Consider the following 20,205-nt stretch of genomic DNA (forward strand, 5'->3'; position numbering starts at 1 on the left):
TCAGCTCTAACGGATATCGGTAAGAATTTTCTCAAAAATCGTAGGACGAATCATTCTGTTTTGCCCTACGAATTCTGAGGAAGCCCTAACTGATATCTGTTGGAGCTGATTTTTTATAGAAACCCTCCAAAAAATATTTTTAAAAAAGATGAGCGGTTCGGATCATTTTGTGGAATCCCGATATGGATCCCACAAAAATGTATATGTGCAAGATATGTGCAAAATTATCAAGTAGCACAGTTGTAAGAGTTCTTGGTTAGATGAAGAGTCATGAAACAATTCAATCATTATTCAGTGGTACTAACCATTTGTTTTTCTTTTTTATTTGAGGAAGAAACTTATCATTAATTCACTTATATCATTCGCTTCCATTAGTACGGGGGATTGACGTACCATAGGACTTCCTCCTATTGGACTTGGAGGGGATGATGCGTGCCAAGTTGTCGAAGGTATCACGAGGCAGCTCGAGGCGAACGAGAAAATACAAGGTACTTAATCACTTAGGTTGGCTTGTATGGAAGCTTGAACGATTTATGGACGGATTGTAGCTGGCATTACCGCTTTCATTTGCCAATCCTTTCATTTTTATTTTTTTTTTTGATCCACGCCAATCCTTTCATTTGCTCCTAGAAATATGAAAAATACGTATTTTTCAAATTTTATTGCCTTCGACTTGTCCTTTAGCTTTCACAATTCTATGGGATATAGACAACACATAGTGGTAAGTAACTGGCAACGATCGATAATGTCCAGATTTGAGCAAAGCTCATTGACAGAGTTTTTTATCTTGTCTTTTTTAGAATAATAACAAATGTCCTGTTTATATATATATATATATATATATATATATATATATATAGTCGGTCTCAAACGAGGTGGTCCGCATTTTAGTTAAAATGCGGACGTCCTCATTTCTCCCATTTTCCGATCGAATTTCGATGATTTGAGCCGTTCAATGTGTTCAGAACGTGATTTTAAGGACATTGACGAGAAATTGGCCAAGAAATGACTAAGAAGGGCTTCATCCGAGTAGTTTTTGTTTGAACCGTTCGATAAAAAACAAACAAAAACTGCTCAGATGAAGCCTTTTTCAGTCATTTTTTTTTGCTGATTTTTCGCGAGTACCTTTAAAATCACGTTTTGAACACATTGAGCGGCTCGGATTATTGAAATTCAATCAAGAAAGGGAGGTCCGCATTTTATTAAAATGAGATAGTCCTTACGGAAGACGGAATATATATATATATATATATATATATATATATATATATATATATGTGTGTGTGTGTGTGTGTGTTGCTATCAATTTTAGTGGGAACCTTAGTTAGTTACGTAGGTGTAAATGCTTGTCGAATTTATCCATTTTTTCCCCATGAAAACGAGAGATGAGAAAACCAGCAAACATGGAATACCCCAAGCACCAACCGATGGCCGCCCAAAGTGCGACAATTAGACAACGACATGAACGTACACAAATTAAATGCGGATGGAATTTTTAGTGTGCCGAGGCCGACCAGACAATGGGCTCATCACAGGAAACCCGTTTCACTAGGGCTTGTTTAGTCCGGGCACACCCACGCTCAGCCCAATCCCAGACAATAGGTTAACATCACGAGTAACCCATTTCCCTGGGGATTGCTTGGTTCGGGCGCGCGTGGGCCGCACACTCGGCCCCAATCGTCCCCCAGGCCTGCATACCAAGTCTAGTTGGGGGAGCCCAAAAACCGAGACGAGAGGTTCATGACCGGCCCGTGAGGATGACTCAGCAGCCAACCAGAGTCTACATTAGGGACGACCCACATGGGGTCCTGGCCCCCACTCAATTTAATCCTACCCAATAAATATATGACAGTGTTCCAATAAAATTACTCTAGAACTTTTTACTAGGATATTTTTCGGAACTATTTCATATAGTGCTAAATTTTCACATCATCCTTTTTTTTTGGCAAACACATCATTTTTTCTGTTAATTACAATTTAAAAACCAATCCACAACCATTTTAGTACAGAGTATTCAACTGCATTCACTCAAAAGGAGAGATTATATAGTTTTACTACCGACGAAGGAAAAGAGAGAGAGAGAGAGAGAGAGAGAGAGAGAGAGATTTGGATGATTCGAAAGTAGCCCTTGCATTTGCCTACGAGTCATGACCACCTATTGAAGCACAGCATTGCACGAATTACTACAGCTCATTGAAAACAATGACATTTACCTGAATAATAAGGGCATATCCCTTGTGACAGCTTTGCTAGCTAGCTAGGTTGTGCATGCATGCACGCTTGATAATTATTAACATACGGAATTTATTAATTTGGAGGTACTTTAATTTGTGCTTGCAGGTAGCACGTACGTACGTAGTCTCTTAATTACAGTAATCAACTCATGGGGCATGCATCAAACCTAACCTAACCTATACGATCGAGTAGTAATTGATTCCTCAACGACAATCCAAGGCCCACACTAGAAGGAGAAACACCAAACCGGATTGAAAGCTATTATGGACGACTTTGATGATCAGAAACAAGTGGGCAGCACGCCAGGGATGGTAGGGTAGAGCCTGTGTCCTTTTGGCCACTAATTCATTTGTCTTTTTCAAAGAGACCCTCCTAGCTAATTGTTTCCATGTGCCTTTCAAAACCCATTTGTCCAGCTGCATGCCCTGATCAAAACAACACATCCCGCCCCTCTCTAAATTCCCATTTTTGAATCCGAGGACTACTACAATACATGACACTCAAGATCCATGAAACGGTCCGTGAAAAGAAATGTATGATCTGATTTCCAATTATGATCTTCTTTAGTTATCTTCTTTAAGAGTCTTAAATTTCGTTATCTACTTGATATAAATCCCACCCCCCACCCCATCTGCAATGTGTTAGATTTGGAATGATGAACTTTTTTTTGTTCAAGTTCAAGTGATTGAAATTGCAGTAGAACAGATCGAGGTATATGAACATTTGGGCAGACCCAAGTCACCCAACAACTTAATTTAGAGCACGTTCCAGAACACCTTCTTAAAAAATAAGTACTTATTTTACATTTTCAAACTCAAAAATAATGTAAATGAAAAATAATTTTTAAATTTTTTTTGCACCGTATTAAAGATCTCAATGAGATCTTTCAAACAAGATCTATAATGCATATTTTTAGATTTTAATAAGCCCATTATTTTTGAGCTTGAAATTGCCTTCTTAAAAAATAAGTACTTATTTCGCGTTCCGGAACGGGGCCTTAGTTATGCGACATTACTATTAGGAGGAAAAATAAGAAATTACAGCAACTACTACTCCCATTCCCAAGTTGCCTGTGGCTGTGGGTGCAGAATCTCATTTAGGTGTACAAGAGGACATCAAATCTCCCATTCTTCTTTTTAAATAGAGAGACAGAGTACTGAATTACAGCACCTACACACCTAGGGTTGCTAGGTAGCCAGTGCACAGAAATTGTAAATGGTCCCTCCCCCCCAAATCACTTCCAAATTCCATTCAGGATTACCAACTACTCCTAGCTAGCTACTACGGTCCATCCATCCACCCAATAATTATTCCACGAGTTAAGGAAAAATCCTAGGCCAAAAGGGGAAAATGGCCAAGCTTTAGTTTTGTCCTCTTGGAAAGGATAGAAAATTGCTCGCTGTGTAGTACTATGCTAAAGTCGTTTTACGCAGTGCATGGGGTATTAGCTAGGTATATCACATATCTAGTAACTGTTTTACTTGAATCAAAAAATTTCAGTTTAAGTGAGGATCGATTTCAATTTTGTTTTTTTTTTTTGGTGTGTATCGAGAAGCCCCTCATAGCAAAAAATTAATTTGAATGCATTCAGCAGAATAAATTAATCTCAAATACTACTTGTAAACTCTCACAAATCAAATGACTTCCACTATGTACTGTTTCCTTTGATACAAAACACAAAAACTGGTAAGCGATGGAACACCCATCCTAAGAAAGAAAGAAAATCCTCTTCTTTTATGTCTAGAAAAATTACTACTGGAAAAATTAATGTCCCTAGCACCGTATATAGTGTGGTCCAAGTTAGAGGACTTGGGTAAAGGCTTGTGGGGTATTCCGAAAGTAACTTTGGAAAAATGATCATCACGACTTGAAATGATCATTTTGTATAGCTTGTTAAGAACTCTATGTTTTTATACATGTTTGATTAACTTGATTTTGTACAATTATACTGGTATTTCGCAAACTCTAAGAAATGACCATTTCAAATCGTGATAATCATTTCTCGAAGGTTGCTTTCGGAGTACCCTAGAAGCTCGTAATGCGTTGAGGAACTCCAAGTCCCAAGTTAGATGACTCCACATGTGACTATCACTGTCGACATGGGGGTACCACTATTCGAAGTGTATATCTGGACAAGAAAGAACTGCGAGTGGAAGTTGGCACTGAGTAAACTTCTTTCAAGTGTGGGAGGTGAATAGGAAAAAGTTTTAAAAAATAGAAATAAAGGCCAAATAGGCAACAAATGGGAGGTTCTTTCATAGTCCTAAATTTAATGTTCTACTAGATGGGTAACAAGAGCTGGGTGGAGATAACATTGATGTCCAATAAAGAAGAAACATTTGTACCTCTAAGATGCCCCCCTTGTGATGGACATAAAACCAAGTTTTTTTTGGCAAAACCAAGTTACAACAAACCTTACTTTCACTTCACACTGCAAAGTATCATCCGAAAATGATACAAATTCTGTCACGATGCTTTGCTACTGATGTAGAGTACTTCTATCTTCATTAATTCGGGTGCATGCTATCAAGTTCGATCTATATTGAGTTAGTCCATATGAGACTTGAGACTTAGTCCCGAGTGTATTGGGTCCCACGGTAGTGAACGGTGGTATTGGTCTCTTGAATTTGTTAATCTATTGGGCTAAATACCGAGCTATCACAATGACAAAAAATGAATTTGAATTTTGCCAGATAAGTGGAAGGATGTTTTGCTGGTAACATTACAGTCATTGTGAATGAGGTTTATATTTCAACAAAGCTTTGCACATTTTTTGGAATTTCGGACCTGCACTTCACATTTACATTATTTTTTTATTATTAATTCTCCCAACTTCTTTATTTCATTTCGAACACATAAGGGGAAGTTAAAAAGGAGCTAACAACAGATCAATTTGCGAAAAAGTATGAGTAAGAGCTAGAGATGCTCTAAGTAAATAGCACTAATATGTTTTCTTAATAGAAAAATACTAACGAAACTATAAAAATAAAAATAAAAAAAAGCAAAAATGCTTGCACATACACTCACTTTGGGCAGGTGATTCACGCACTCACATTGGGTAAGGGATCCCACACACCAATGTAAGTGTGTGTGTGTGGAAGTGTTGTATCATTAACATTTTCTCTCTTCTTCTTTTTTGGTAAAAGATCATTAGCATTTTCTTAATATACAAGGCATTTGGGATTGCTGTAGTGCCACAAATACTCTTTGAGATAGTATCATAGTACTGCACTTTGGTGGGGTCTTTCAATATTCGCTTTACAATTTATTCACTACATCATATTGACCACCCATTTTGTAAAAAGAAATATTTTAAAAATGTAGCTATCAATATCCGATCGACTTAAGTGATCACAAAATTTATAACATAACTCAGATTGTAATTATTATATACAGAAGGATCCCTTCGAGGTGCAGTGTGCGCTACAACCCTATAGTATGTCCATGCACTATATGAACCCCAAACCCCTTAATAAGGTCTACAAATCCCGGGATAAATATATAGTGCTTTGGACATTTATTAGGGGTGGCGAAAAAACCCACTAATCCTCAAATCCAGATGAAACTAGTCCGCACCACTCAACTTGGATTGCTTTCTTAGTGGTTTGATTTGGTCTTGGTTCACTTGGCTGCATGCCCCTTGTGTGCCCTTCATGTGGAAACTCTTCAACACTTGCTATTACATTGTCGATTTTCGTGGGTGGTATGGTCTGAAATTCTGAATTGGTGGCACATCCAGTGGGTTTGTCCAGCCTCATTGGAAGAGTTAGCAAGTTAGTGGTTTGGGAATAGATTCCGAAACTTGGAGAAAAATATTTGGGAAGTGTGTTTTTTTGCAACATTATGGTCAATTTGGTTAACAAGGAATGGGTATATCTTTAACGGGGTAACAACTGAGGCTCTGGAGGTGGCAGACCTAATTAAAACTAAGGTAGCCATGTGGATAAAGGCCAAATTTGACATCAAGCTCTACACGGTAGAGGACTTCAAAAGATATTTGGATGGGATCCGAAAAGTGAAATTGTAGGGTGAGGTAGACAAGGAGGGTAGTCAGTGAGGTGTTCCTATCCAATCTTGGTTAGATATAGCTCTGTAGTTTCATGTAATAGTTACTGTTTTTGATCGATGTACCCCGTCGAATTTAATAAAAAGTTCCGTTTGCCGAGCAAAAAAAAATATATATAGAAGCAATCCAAATGGTTTCGTTTGTGGATTTGTGTATCTGGTTCTAGTTTTGAACCGATCCAATATGTATTCAGACTAATACACACGCAACATGTCATTATGTGTGCACCTCAAATATAACTTCACCTAACATAACTATGAATTTCACATTCTACATAAACTTAACATATTGGTCACAAAAATGTGATGAATTTGGTCGAAAAGCATATACGTACGTATTATTTGTGTTTTGTTTTGGTTTGGTTTTGTTTATATAGTTTTGTGTGCTTTAGTTGCTCTGTGAATATTTTTTTAAGACTTTAACTGAACCATGCTTTTGAACCGGAACTGAGCCGAAGTCTAAAGGTTGGATTGGTTCGGCTCAATAAATTGCGTGGTTTGTTTTGATTCTCAAAATCCTTAAATCTGTCAATGCATGTTTGAAAAATCTGTATGAACAGTCTGGTTGGGAGTTTTAATACGTGGTGGTGGTGGTGGGGTCAATCCAGCACCATAGAAAGCCTGCAACTGTTTGATGTGGTCCAATATTGATGCATGTTTCGCTAGTGTGGGAAAGATCTACCATCATGCATCGTCAAGGGTACTCAACTGATCGATGAAGAGATATATATATATATATACACACACACACACACACACACACACTTTATATCCAATGAGGGATCCCGCACGGGCTTACCGTGTAGGACTCCCCTTTCCTGATCGAATTGCGACGATCCGAGCCGCTCAATATGTTCAGAACGTGATTTTAAGGGTACTCGCTAGAAATAATCAAAAAAAATGATCGGAAAGGGCTTGATCCGAGCAGTTTTTTACTGAACCGTTCAATAAAAAACTGTTCGGATCAAGCCCTTCCCGATCATTTTTTTTGCTGATATCTCGCGAGAACCCTTAAAACCATGTTCTGATCACTTTGAGCGGCTCGGATCGTCGCAATTTGATCGGAAAAGGGGAGTCTCGCCCGGTAAGCCCGTGCGGGATCCCTTAGAGGAACCGGACTCTATATATATATATATATATATATTCTCAATATATGCATCGTGTGGCTGAGACTTCTTCTTCTTCTTGATTTCTTTTCTTTTCTTTTTTTCTTTTTTTTGAGTATATATTAACATGCAAATTGTTTAAGCTAAACATCAGTTGGTAAACAAATAGCAAGTGCAATGGTTACATCATTATCCCTACTCAATTTCATCGATCAATAAGTACGAAATGTACTTAACTTATACACACTATTTGTTTGGCATCATATATGTTGTTTTGTGGTAAGATTATTTAATTGAGAGAATTTTTCATAAGTCCACTATAGCACTTTTCAAACACATCTAGTCCACTTCTAAGTTTCATAACCCACTAAGTCTACTAATAATTTTAATGACAAAAATACCTCACCTAAGAAACAAAGGCCTTGTTTGGATAACACGAAAATATATTTTTTCCATTTTTTTTCGTTTTTGTTGCAATCAAGCCGCCGCCGCTGCCATCACGCCACATATAACGTTATATGTGCAACAAAAAACGTATTTTTTCATTTTTCTCAATTTTTTTATTGAACCCTCTGCACTTAACATTTAACATTATATGTGACAAATTTCTCTTTTTGTTTTTTCCTATTTTTCTTATATTGATTTTTTAACGTTATATGAGTGATAAAAATCTCCTAACATACAACATTATATGTATGGAAAAAAATTTCTAACATGCAACATTTCTTTTTAGTTTTTCTTGTTTTTAGTCTCTAACTTTATATGCTAGTCCATACAAAACATATAATGCCTTTTATGTACCATTTCACAGACGTCCACCGCATCCACCATCGCATCGAACAGGTTCCGGTATCGGACTCCCGTCACTGCGTCGTCTCGAAAGTTGAATGGGTATTCCGGAATTGGGCGAACCCGATGGGGATCTCGTGTTTGGCCCTGTACACGTCATAGGAGAGGAGATTGATGAGGAACGAAGAGTTGGTCTGGACGAGAAAAGTCGAGCAACGGTTTGATGAGGACGTTGGCCGTGGGAGGTTGGAACTCGGCGAAGGAAAGGGGGAAGGCGATGGTTACAACATTGAGAGAGAGAGAGAGAGAGAGAGAGAGAGAGAGAGAGATTGATTGAGAGAGAGAGAGAAGGCAGTGCTTCAGATTTGTTTTTGTCTAGGGTTTCTCTCTATATGACAGCTTATATAGAAGGACATTTTTGTTTTGGTTTAATTTCTTTTTTAAAAGAAGTAGACTAAAGACCGTACCAAACCTAATTAGTGGACTAGAGAGGTTTTGAACTTTAAAAGTGGACTTGATGGATGGGTTATAAACATGCTATAATAGACTTTAGACCAATTTTTTATATTTAATTCTACTTCTTTTTCACATCGGAAAATTATTTAATATTCTCAGAATAGCATGCATGTCACCCAACTGACTTTGTACTCCTTACTGGTATGTGCATGCACGTAACACTCTGTCCCAAATAAACGGTAACATATTCTCTAAGATCATGTTTTTGATTGCCATGATTAATGATTATGAGTATAGACATACGCACACATATAATTGCACTTAAGATGAGAAATCTCATCCAAGCACGATGGGATTAACTTTGACACAGCCCTTATCCATATCCGCGAGGTTAGATTTAAGTAGACATGTATATAAGGTATGCATTGCATTCAAAATCTGAAAATAACCATCCACCAAATTCGTGATTCAATCTCATTACGAATAGCAGATATATAATTGATATTTAATTAGTTGATTGTCCATCAAATTCAATCTCATAAAAAATCTCGGTAACTGAACGGGGCATAGTATAAATGTGTGACAACTATTTGAATATCTTAATTAGTGAGGTACATCAGGCTTTAATTCTACAGTTACAAAGATGTAGGACACAGATATGAGAAGGTATGTATGTTAAAGCAGGTATGTATGTTGCCTGAGGGGTGCTACAGTTCCTGGCCCATCCTGATTGGATTCCGACGTCCCGCCGGGCCCACTCCGGCCACCGGACACTCTACACATATCAGATGTCATTGATTTTCGGGCAGGCCCATTCGTTTTTTTTTTTTTGAATTTTTGGATGACTCAGATCGACCGTCCGGTGGCTGAAGTGGGTCTAGCGAAACGTCAGGATCCCTCGGGAACCGTAGACTTTTCGATGTTGCCTTACTTACTTTCCTTCTTTCAGCCAATCAAAAAGAGTAACAATATAAAATCCCTACAAACAAAAAAAATACTAGCAAACAAAAAAAAAATGACACAGTAGTACGTCACGTATCTTGGACCAAGAGTTTTCGGCTTCCAATCCATTCGGATCTACTAATAGTATATGGGGATTCGGGGATCTAGCGGCTAGGGAGCACTGCTGGAACTGCAGGGCGTCAAAACTACGTCGTTAATAGTATATGGGAATTCGGGGATCTAGCGGTTAGGGGGCACTGCTGGAACTGCAGGGCGCCAAAACGACGTCGTTTTGGCGCCAAAGGGGATGTCACCAAAGCCAAACCAAGCCAAATAATAAACCAACCTCGGTGCTGAGAAAAAAAATTATGTGTTCCAAATTTCAATCCGTTTAAATCGGTGGGAAGATTTTACTTTTCTGATCATTTTATTATAAAGGGTCAAATTAAATTTTAACTCTAGGTCTCTCGTTGATTAGCCTTAAAAAAGTCGTAGAATCAAATATTTCTTAGGACTAATCAACGAGAACCATAGAGTCAAAATTTAATTATGACCATTTAGGATAAAATGATTAAAAAACTAAAATCTTTTCACTGGTTCAAACGGATTGAAATTTGGAACACTTAATTTTTTAACCTCTTTAGACAGTTTATATATTAAAAAATATGGTTAAAAAATTAAATGTTCCAAATTTCAATCCGTTTAGATAGGTGAAAAGATTTTAATTTTTTAATCATTTTATCCTAAATGGTCATAATTAAATTTTGACTCTATGGCTCTCGTTGATTAGCCCTAAGAGATATTTGATTATATGACTTTCTTAGAACTAATCAACAAGAGCCCAAGAGTCAAAATTTAATTATGACTCTTTCTAATAAAATGATCAGAAAAATAAAATCTTCCTACCGATTTAAACGGATTGAAATTTGGAACACTTAATTTTTTAACCATATTTTTTAATATATAAACTGTCTAAAGAGGTTAAAAAATTAAGTGTTTCAAATTTCAATCCGTTTGAACCGGTGAAAAGATTTTAGTTTTTTAATCATTTTATCTTAAATGGTCATAATTAAATTTTTACTCTATGGCTCTCGTTGATTAGCCCTAATAGATATTTGATTCTACGACTTTCTTAGGGCTAATCAATGAGAGCTCTAGAGTCAAAATTTAATTTTGACCCTTTATAATAAAATGATCAGAAAAATAAAATCTTCCCACCGATTCAAACGGATTGAAATTTGAAACACATAATTTTTTTTCTCAGCACTGAGGTTGGTTTATTATTTGGCTCGGTTTGGCTTTGGTGACATCCCCCTTTGGTGCCAAAACGACGTAGTTTTGGCGCCCTGTAGTTCCAGCAGTGCCCCCCTAGCCGCTGGATCCCCGAATCCAGTATATGGTACTCCCTCCGTCCCTTTTTTAGAGTCTTGTATTTTATTTTGAGCTGTCTCTTAATAAGTGTCCATTTTGTAAAGTTAGTAGGTAAAAATTGATGCATTTTTTATTTTGCTTCTGAAAGTAGATTTTATTTTGAAAAGTTAGTGTGTAAAAGTATAATGATGATGTGTCCATAGAGGGTAAGTATGGAAAGTAAAGATAAAAGTTGATGCGAAACGCGTAATGATAATGTCTCCTTAATAAGTTGGAGTTACGAAGCAGGACACTTAAAAAAGGACGGAGTGAGTATTTTTTTCTGGGCCAATTGTACGATCATATGATTTTTTGGCAAATATTATATTCCCTTTGTTCCACAATGTTTGTCCGATCCGCAAAATGAAGACATAAAAATAATACAATTTTTACAAGAAAACTCCAATTTTTTTTAATAATTCACTTGATATCAATGAGTTATTTAAATTTATGAAAAAAAAATTTGAATTTTTTTTTGAAAGAAATGCATTTTTTTGAGTTTCATTTTGTGGACCGGATAAATATTTTGAGACGAAAAGAGTATAAATTAATGGGGATGAGACTCAAACCCGAACTTCCCTCGTGAGAGATCTAGTAAATAATCGTTGTGCTACGAGCCCTTTGGTTGCGATCATATGATTGACAAATCCATATATCTATATTTTGGGAGAAAGAAATGACTTCCTTGTGAAATACTGTATGAGGATATTAAAAGTGGTGGGTTCCAACAGAGAACATGGATGGGACCACGACAGTCCATTAAAATAGGTAGTAAAACATTAACCAAGAAACCCAAAAAAGAAATTATTAACCACCCAAGTTGTTGGGAATTTTCATGAAATTGTTTGGGTGACCCACTAGTTTGGGCTTTTTATTGATGGACCCCAAAACTATTAGCGAAATGTCAATTTGATCTTCAATATACAAATTGTGTCTATTGCATTTCTAATATTTACAATGCACATTTAAATGATCCTCGGAGTTAGCTCCGTGGACCATCTAAACGTGCATTATAAACGTTGGGACGCAATAGACCCGATTGTATATTGAGGACCAAATTGATATTTTGCTAATATTTTGGGGATCATTGGTAAATAATAATAAAAAACCCAACTTTGGGTAAAACCTCTCACCCCATGTGTCTGGTTTTTTCGAGGATGGGTCCTACAAATAAATACCTACCTATCTTTTAATAATACCCATTTTTTCCTGAGGATCTAATAAATCGTAAAGTTAGTACTCCCTCCGTCCCATATTGTTAGTGCCTTATTTTATTTCGAATGTTACAGAATGTTAGTCCTAGTTGAAAAGTCAAAGAAAAAGTATTAGATGTTCAAAACTAACCTTTGTGTATGTTTAATAATAGTTTTCCTAGTTTCTTCTCAACTTCTCGTTAGAAGTTTTTCCCTTTCTATCCCCTTCTCTTTCTTCCTCTCTTCTTCCTCGATGTACCCATTATCGAGTTTATCATTAATAATAGTTTTGCCGCTTCAAAAAAAAAAAAAAACTTGTAAAAGTGAGAATTAAATGACAATAATGAAAATTGAAATTAGCTTTTTGAGAAGACGTTCATTAACTATATTCCCTTAAAAAGTTAGAATGCATGTTCCTTTAAAAATTTGAAAATCTCAAAAGACACTGATAAAATAGGACGAAAGGAGTACTATAAAACAAACACACAATAAATAAAATAATAAAGAAATGGTAATTAAGGATTGGTTTGGTGGGTAAACTGTAAGACTTGCGAATTTCTTTCCATCTCACATTTCAAGTTCGAAATATCCTATGCATTTTGAGGTACAGTCCATGCGGGGTTCAGATTTTAATTGAGCCCTTCACTCGTGGAAAGTTGAATTATTCTACCGAGAATTATTTGAGTTGCGAGTAAACTTGTCCGAAACCTAATTATAAAGGAGCCGTACCAAAAATAAAAGCTTTGAAAACTCAGTCATTGATAGAGCACTATTACTCTTCTTTTATATTGAGGCTCCCTTAGAGCACTTTCATCTTGTCTTCCACACTCGCACACATCAGAGAGAGAGAAAGAGAGAGAGAGAGAGAGAGAGAGAGAAGCTGGGTTTCTACTGCCACTGCAGGAGGCATCCAAAGGGATCGCATTGATCCCAACTCTAGATCTTCATTCCTTCTTCTTCTTCTTCTTCTTCTTCTAATTAAGTTTATAATTAGGGATTAGTTTGGATCATGCTATCCCTTTGGATTCCTCATTCAGTGGCTCTACTTCATCTCATGCATTGAATAGATCCCCGTGGGATCGGAAGAAAATTATACAACTACTCAGCAAACAATATCTCAATTTAAACAGGTAAGTCTTCTACTAGTACATAGAGCTCTCTCTCTCTCTCTCTCTCTCTCTCTCTCTCTCTCTCTCTCTCTTTAATTTCACCAGTATTAAAATTTAATATTTGTCTATATATGCGAAATAGTTTTATTTTCTCAATAATATTTTGCATGGAACTTTAAGTTATGGCCGAAAACGGGGATCTTTATTTTTGGTTGTTATGTGGTATACTCCTAATTATTAGAGCCACCGGTTGTTTGTAATTTGGATCGATCAAATTCTTAACGACTTACTACAGTAGTATTTAGCTAGCTAGGAACCTCCCAAAAAGGAGAAGAAATAGAGAAAAAAAAAAATTGTAAGAGAAAAAGGCTGAGCCCTAGAAGTAGAACGGGGAGATCAGCTCCGAGACAAGTGCCATGAGGTAACTGACGAATAAGGCTCAGCCCTATTAATATAATTGCTCAATAATCACTGTTGTCACAAATATATATATTTATTCAGTTTTGATTTCACTAATTCAATTTTCCCTCATTCCACAAGTGTTTTTCGTGTTTTCTTTCTCACTTTCTCGCTACATTTTAAACGTAGAGATTAATTATAGCCTCTCTTCTTCTTCTTTTTAGGTAATTATGTATAAAATAAAAGTAATAATGATCCAACCACATATGCCTGCGTGATTGATAATTAATTTTGGGAGTACAACCATTTTGGAATTACTACCTTGTAACCACCAATCATCCAGTGTCACGCGTGTTCTTGATGTCGTGGTGGAGTGCAAATCCATTTTATGCATATCAGTCCCCTTCTTTTTTCCCGAGAAGGACCCCTTCAATTACTGAAAAATGAAAGCAAAACACAAAAATATCTATTTTTATCGTATTTTGATTTGTTCGGTTAACAACATGATTGTGAGACTTACGACTTTAAATTTCGTTGGGTTTAATAAATATTCCTTTGAAATTTATCATGTACAAATTAAGCACCAGATTTTGCTCAAATTTTATTTTTTCCTACGAAATTAAACGAATAGTTTATTTAACTTTCTTACAAATTTATTTTGTGAAATGAATAAAAGTATGATAACGCACATTCTTTTCCTTTACTCCTCGTTACTAAATTTATTGGGATTTGCTTTTTGCACTAAAAACTTGATAGTTGAACGGAGTTTTTGGGTGATGAACAGTTAGTTAGTTATTCAAAGCTCAAACAAGCTTTTTTTGTCAGTGAATAAAACAGTGCTAAGTACTGACAGTGGGAGAAATGATCATTTGCATATATGGAGTAACACTTAATTTGGGGCTGTTTGTTAGTTGAAATATATGGTTGGATAAACTATATATTTGGCCGCACTAGTCAATTTGGGACTAATTATTTCGGTGTTTTGTAGGCATTCCGGGCCGGGACTAAATAATCCCTCTGCAACAGAATTATTTATGTCCAGCGCGCTTCAACCAAGTCCACCAGGTCTTCTTTCTTAATTACCCTATTATCGATCTCTACCTCCAAACTTGGTTAATAATATATATATATATATATATATAGAGGTGTAAGAAGCATTAATCCATCAACTTTTTGCACATTCACCCATACAAACTACAGCATATATCAATTACCAAACCAAATACTATAAATTAATCTCGATCCCCCTTCACAATATACACTTTTCATTTGCCCTTTGTTTTTATTTAATTCAATCTCCAAAACTAATCCAGCTAACAAACGGACTCTCAAATTAAACTATGAACATAGAGTTAGTAGCTAGAACCCTTTGACCGTTGTACAGTATTGGAATAGTGAGTAAAATGATTGTTTACTTTGGTTAGGTGATCATAATTTTTACCCCCAACTTTTGATCATTACACATGTTAGGTGGAGTATTAATTACTACCTAGCTCCGATCCATTTGGAAACTTTTGACATACTTACTTCCAACAATTAAGTTGATTTACCTTTGCGAAAAGTAACTTTTTGTCAACAAATGATTTCACATTATCATTACTTGGCCTTCCAAATACAGTAGTTTCCTTAAATCACGAGTTTTACTCATGAGTACTACTACGTACTCATGAGGTGTTTTTGGGCGTTCGATCGATCAGAAATGAGTTCAGTCCAGTCCAGTTCAGTACCCTTGTCAACAAACATTACTTTCTTTCTTTCTCACCAAATGTACAGTACAGCTCCTAATATAAAGCTAGTAGATCAAAGGTCCTATACCACATGACTATAACATACCCTAATTGTGGCCCCAGCTAGCAGAGAGAGGGGTAAGAGTACCGAAGGAGAGCTAGCTAGCTCTTACATGATCACATGCTCTTAAGGACTTTATTTAGAATCCAAGGCAGTGAACAACGATATTTAAGGGCTACTTTCAATGCTTTGGTACACATTGAGAGTCCCAAAGGCAAAGGAATCACTCCCATGTGATTAATTCCTTAAAAAATAGTAAGTCCTTTAACTTTTACTCTGATATGTTGTTGGAAATTAATTAAAGTACCTCTAGCTCTTATCACATGGCCCCAACTAGAGACAATCTCCTCCTCTTCGGTTTTGTTAACTTTAGCCCTAATTAAATGTGTACAGAAATAGAAACCTTTAATCAAAGTCTATCTATTTAATTAATTAAGGTCATCTTCATTAATTGAAGGTGGAAAATACTGATGAAGAAGAAGAAGAAGAGTTCGTAGGAGGCCGATCGATCATGAGAAAACTGTTATGCAAATGAAAATTAATTAATAGTTATTTGTGAACATCAAGCTCCTGGCCCGTAGCATTAAAAAATTACTTCGTTCATTACTTATTTGAGCGGTGAGAACATTATACTTGACTGCAATTCAATGTACATGTAGCCAGTATAGTTGGCTCAAAGGTGGCATAGCCAAGGGCGGAGATATAACAAATCATGTAACTATGGTGAGTTCCTTGGGGCAATTTATAATACTCGTGGAGTCAAATTCTAAACCAATACGTACTTGAGAAATTTCGCTGGTGAGTGGGGACTTGCCATAATGTCGCTCCACCCCACTTAGGTGCATCAAAATTACAGATTCAATTCTTATTATGGAGAGAAAGTTAATATCCGTACAAGTTGGTTAGGATCAGGATAGCATAGATTATCCTAATTAAACGTGCCAAAAAAAATTCAACCTATATATAAGTTCAATTTTAAAGTGGGAGGAAAGCATGCAAAAGAGTAATCAATGGCTCAACTCTAAATTCAAGTAACTAATTAAAGGTTGTTTGAAAGTTGTGAAAAGAAATAAAAAGGAAGGATATACAACAGTTTTCCCTTCTCCTATTTTGTTACTAGTGGAAAGAGAGAAGAAATAGGAAAAAGTACAGAAGAAGAAGATATAATTTTTTCTCCAAACTATATCTACCCTGGCCTTTTCCTCTTTATCATTTACTCTTCCATGCTCTTTCTTTTCCTAATTTCTAAATAGACCCTGAACCTCCACCGTGAAATGTCAAACTTAAAAAGATTTTAGCCAAAGAAAGTTTTTGGCATAATTTTGGGTTTGGATCGAATCATTTTCCCTTCCATTGAAAACTGGTTATGTTATTTACAGGTCATTGGGTTGTTACTAAAGAAAAAAAAAAACAGTTTTCAACACACTTTTAATTCTTTTTAAGACACTTTAATACATAAAAAATCATGTTTTGTGTCATTTCTCTGCTTTATTGACAACCCATTGGACTGTTATACCATTTTTGTTTGAAAAATATAAATATTGCTTTTGATTTTACTGTATAATTTGGGACTAAATGATATACAAGGACGGGGGGGGGGGGGGGGGGGGGGGGGGGGGGGGGGGTGTCTAAAGTGTCAGATGGAGGAAATGTGGGACACTAGATTGTACAAGTTGTCTACACTTTTGGACATTTTTGGAAAAATATGTACTCCGAAAATGTTCCCCTCTTGGACTACACAAGCTTTGTGAAGGACCCAAAAGACAAAACACAGCCAAAAAAAAGAAAAGAAAAGAGAGCTAATGTTTCTTCAATTCCAGAAGGATTAGAATAATTAGATGCTCTAGGCCCCAGGGGACCCAAACCCCCTTGAACTTACTCCAAAATTGAAAGTCCACAGCCCCTCCCACTTTCGTCCACATCCCACTTTTTGTAAAGATCCCAAATTTCAAGCCATGAATTAGAGATCAGGATAGATTTGATTGAGATCTACTTAAAGTTGGTGGCAAATATTACTGTAGTTAATAGTGGATTTGTTGTAGTCTCGTTTCTGCATCATGTGTATGATGATTAATATAAGTGAGAAACTTATTCACGGCAGAGCGGCTCCGCGTAATTTCACCCACCCGTTTCGTCAATTAACGGTTTAGATACAGTTTTAAACTATTACTGCTAATAAATATTGCTTACCATTAATAGTTTGTCTTCAATCTAGATCGTCCAAAACATTTTTGGACAGCTTAGATTGGCCTCCGTAGATTTTATTTACGAGAGACCCCCTTAAAAAGTTTTTCTCTTTAATATAATAGTGATTTAATTTGGTTGTGTAAAGTGATTGAAGATATTGGAGATTACTATTTTTCTATTTGCTCACTTTGCCTAGGAAACACATATCTCTATCATTTGGATTCGCCTACTTTAATGGCTCCTATTTTTTAGGAGATTTATCATCGTTATTAGTACTATTTATTCGAAATTCAATCATCGCTAAATGGGCGGGGAGATAACGAGAAATGTGTATCTGTTTGTAACTTTCAATATTTTTCTTTTCTTATTCTTTTTGCTTCTTTTAATACATTTAAGATCCAAACTGTACCAGTTTTCGGTGTGCTAGATCAACGCCCTACAAGAGAATAATCCATACACGTCTAGAACCCCTTTCGGGTGGTTGCTTTGATGGAATGGGAAAGCATATCTTTGTAAAGCGGTGCAGAGCGGCCGGATCATCTTGACAATTGACGGCTCAAATCTTAATCGAGCGATGGACGGTTCAGATTTGTACTCAACTGTACATGGTGGGCGAGAGTAGACCCTTTTGAGCCCAAGTAAGATTCTGATCAGTGGTCGGTTTACACTTATCACAAACATAAACGGAAACGGAATGCCGGGTGGAGGATTTAACTACCATGTCAACTGGTGGACCCGAGTTAGCATTATCTTTTTCAATATATATAAACGAAGGAAAAGGCCACCAGAAGATGTAAAAGAATATCCACGTAACAAGAATCTCCACTACCATGGAGTTTTAATACCGAATTCGTTGGTGAAAACAATACTAATATAAAATATTATTGTGACAGATCAAGGTTCTGATTTTTCTCCATTATAGTTGTTGACCTACGTGACTATCAACGATACGCCATATATGATCATAGTACTGGCACTCTTATCTTGATTGATTTTTTGCTAATCCTAAATTTTGGGTTTTGGATTGGATAAAAGTGTTCTTTTGAACACATATGCTATTTTCTTGTCCTATTAGTCTTGTAATAACTTCAAAATTAATGAAATTTTTTCGCCTTTCAAAAAAAATAAATGACACTCTTATCTTAGATAAAATATTATAGGGCTACTCCCCCTGTATCCCCTTGAAGAGGGATGAAAGTTCGGGCAAAAAATTTCCACATGCGAGTCACGCACCTACCCACTGCATTCTTGGCCACCACAGAATTGTCATCACTCTTTCTAATAAAACTCAAATCCACAGTACTCTCAAAATGTTGCCTTGATTGTATAATATCAGAGATTAGAACACCCACATTTGAATTGCTCTCTTCATTCCTCTGAATCAATGGTATAACCTGTTGACAATCGCTTTCCAAGTGAATCCGAAGCAACCCGATTGAGTTCCTGGGTGAAAACCAAACACTCTCTAGCTGCCATTGCTTCAACTATCAATGGTTCCGTCATACGTACATACGTACTGCAAAGCCCCATCATCATCACATCATCCCTAATTACAATACCCAGCCCTCCTACCTACCTACCTTCTTGCTAACATCCAGCCCCCGCCATCAAAATTAACTTTGAACGGGCTGGGCCTTCTCTAGGAGTATTTCTGAAGCGACTCCGCAATCATCACACCCGTCTTTTCTCTTATCACAGCAGATCCAGCATTAGCTCTCAAAAAGTCTGCAGCATCCGAAATGGCTACTCGATCTGCATGCCACATCTGAAGCGACTCCGCAATCAATCCAGGGTTTACAGAGGGATCAGTTTGGGAGACAAAAGTAGTAAAAGATAGAGAACATTATAAGAGGGTGAATCAGGTGATAAGGTGATCAAGATAAATTAATTTGTCTAAATGGTTCGTTCCTTATGTTGCTTTTCCTAGGTAAATTCCTCTATAAAAATGTTTTTTTTCAAAAACTAACTAGTGAGCATTGAGAGTTCGAACAATCTAATTAATAGGACCCCATTACCTTTATTTTACATAGCAATTCTATAATTACCGCATTTTAATTACCATATGATAGTGTCGTGAATAAAATTGATAGAATATGCTCCCTTAAATAGAAAATAAGGCACATTTTTATCTGTATATTATTAGTAACACATCACGTAGTACTGAAAATATGATCACCAAAATATCATGGGAAAATGACGACCAATGACGTGTTTTGATAAGTAATATCCGTCAATGACATTTTCAGCATTAAAAAATATTCTCAATATGTTCTTGGTGGGTATTAATTATCAAAACACGTCATGGGCCATCATTTTCTCAAATATCATTCTACTCAAGCTTCATTGTGTGTTTTTAAAATTCCTATTAAATAGGAGTAATGTTTTGGAACTTCTTGCAGGCCCTTGGTTTTGATCGATAGAAAACGCTTGGTAGCATATATATTGGGCCGTAAATCCACCAAGTAGGCCCAAAATTAACACCCAAACCCAAAATTTAACAGCTGTCCTCTCCTTTATCTTTCCCGC

At 36.4% G+C, this 20,205-nt stretch overlaps 1 long non-coding RNA gene across 1 annotated transcript; it reads left to right on the forward strand.

The window, feature by feature from the left end:
• Positions 1-13,008: 13,008 nt before the first annotated feature.
• On the forward strand, positions 13,009-18,571 carry LOC131320491 (uncharacterized). Its single transcript, XR_009198282.1, has 3 exons — positions 13,009-13,326; positions 14,693-14,769; positions 18,092-18,571. It is a non-coding gene; the product is annotated as an uncharacterized LOC131320491 (long non-coding RNA).
• Positions 18,572-20,205: the final 1,634 nt, after the last annotated feature.

Source organism: Rhododendron vialii, chromosome 3a, assembly GCF_030253575.1.
Source record: "Rhododendron vialii isolate Sample 1 chromosome 3a, ASM3025357v1".
In the NCBI taxonomy this organism is placed as follows: Eukaryota; Viridiplantae; Streptophyta; class Magnoliopsida; order Ericales; family Ericaceae; genus Rhododendron; species Rhododendron vialii.